The sequence below is a fragment of the Lepisma saccharinum genome, chromosome 13 (genome assembly GCF_977018435.1).
Source record: "Lepisma saccharinum chromosome 13, izLepSacc3.1, whole genome shotgun sequence".
Taxonomy (NCBI): domain Eukaryota; kingdom Metazoa; phylum Arthropoda; class Insecta; order Zygentoma; family Lepismatidae; genus Lepisma; species Lepisma saccharinum.
In genome coordinates this window covers 64559593-64561794 of record NC_139241.1, presented here as the reverse complement: position 1 = coordinate 64561794, position 2202 = coordinate 64559593, and the positions used below count along the sequence as shown (strand labels likewise).

General features: G+C 41.0%; 1 non-coding gene across 1 annotated transcript; it reads left to right on the top strand.

Annotated features, from left to right (window-relative positions):
• Positions 1 to 563: 563 nt before the first annotated feature.
• On the top strand, positions 564 to 635 carry TRNAD-GUC (transfer RNA aspartic acid (anticodon GUC)). The gene has a single exon. It is a non-coding gene; the product is annotated as a tRNA-Asp (tRNA).
• Positions 636 to 2202: the final 1567 nt, after the last annotated feature.

Sequence of the window (2202 nt, the reverse complement as noted above, 5' to 3'; positions counted from 1 at the left end):
ATATCAGATATTATAAAGTAGCAAACTACGTCCTTTACTAACTGGTTAAAGATGTTAATAAATTATGAAATAGTTGAAGTGCTTTTATTATGTGTAAGTTTTTGTTGAGTTGTTATTCTTTTGCATTCTTGTTATACGAGTACCGTACTTTTATTGTGCGTGTTAATTATCTCTTGAGAGAGAAAAAACATTCAACACTCACAACTACATTAATTTGTGTATGTATTCGATATTATTCTTAGTAAAGTATAGCTATTTGAAATTAAAAGTAATTGTTTATCTTTTGTTTGTTGTAACAAAAACTCTCCCCCGAAAATTTTTGGTGGATGTGAAATGCCCCCTTCCCCCGAGGATTTCGCTGAGCTGTCGCTGAGCCTGCCCTGACCTGTAGCTGTAGCGAAACTACATTTTGGAAGAGCAGACGTAGCTGTAGCGAACCTGCTTTTAAAATGTAGCGATCTGATCACTGTCTGTGACCATATGTTACCGTACGTTTTTTAGAAAATAACCTAGAAGCAAATCACATTACGTGAAATGAGCGTTTGAGGCAAATTTGAAGCGTGTCCTCGGTAGTATAGTGGTTAGTATCCCCGCCTGTCACGCGGGAGACCGGGGTTCGATTCCCCGCCGGGGAGAATTTTTTTTGTCTCCTTCTTCTCTTCTGTCACATCTATTATAAAGTGAAAATACAAATTTATTAAGAGAAATATATGTTCCAGTAAGTATTTCAATGATTTTTGGCACAGATTTAAAAATATATCTTCAATGAACATTATTGAGAATGATAAACAAAGACAAAGAGCTCCTCGCCACTGGACAATGGGCGATATGTTCAGCCGTCGGAAAACTATTATTTCTGGTATATACAGCCGGGTGAGTCAAGAGCGCTTCCACGGGGAGGGCAATAGAGGTGATCACCCCTCCCAACTGCCAGGCTTTTGCATATTTTTTAACCCTATAGCGCTACAGCCCAATATTGGGCCCTGGCTTACCTACCGACTGCTGGCCTCCCTCCCACCCGGGCCACCAAGGAGGCGTGGAGATCTGCAGACAGACTAGTGGGACGGTTGGTCGGCCCGACCAACCCCCAACCGTTGTATATAGGCTACCTAATATTTTGAAGACTCAAATGTTCTGCCGTTTATCACAAAGTTTAACAGGCTCGACAATATTTCTTAAAAGTTTGATTTATGTCCACTTTATGCTTATGGTAGACTAATGGGAACTGGACCTACAGTTAAAATTTGAATCCGCTAGCGTGCAATATTCCTCCAAAGGGGATCGAACTCGAGATCTCTTGAGAGAATAGGTTTTTGTTTTCTTTGTTCAGCTTGATCGTTCAGTTTACCGTGACGAAGGATGAATTATAATAACGACCGTTGTTTTCGCAAAAATATGAACATATAACATAGCCCGTGGCTCTCTACAGCCCTGGAAGGACCTCGGCGTATCTCCCGACTGCCAGTCTACCTCCCACAATCCTACCTACTACCTAGAGGTGTGGAGATATTCAGCTGGTAATGGGGCCCTCCCAACTATAACTTCTGGATCCGCCACTGGGGTGAGTCCAGATGCGGATCCACGGGGAGGGCAACAGGGGCGATCGCCCTTCCCGACTGCCAGGTTTTTGGGTCTAACAAAGCTTTGAAGACTCAAAGAATTTGGCTTTTATCACGAGTTTAACAGGCCCGAGAATATTTTTAGGACTTTGGTTTGAGTCCATTTTATGCTCATGATACAGTTTAAATTTGGATCCGAACCATTGGGCAATATACTTCGAAAGGAGGATCAAACCCCCCCAAGACCCCTTGAGAGAATTGAGTTTTGTTTTCTTTGTTTAATTTACTTTACTCCTCATATCTCATCGTTCAATGTACAGTGGGATCCATGAGTATTACCGTGCAAATTGTCCATCACTATGTTCGTGCATTTTATCTCACCCAATAAAGCTTCAATAATTAAAAGAAAACTAAAAAAAAGCTCTTGACAACTTCTGTTCCGGCATACATAAAAATCCATCGCTTAAAAACACACAGACACAGGATGTAATTAATGAAAATAGTCATGGACAATTTGCACGGTAATACTCATGAATCCCACTCTACCATATCAAAGGGATGTTAGAGTTATATTTCAATACTCTAATCTCCGGAACATGGAAGTCAGTTTGGTTCCTATTTACAGTATGCAGTGCATAGAGCA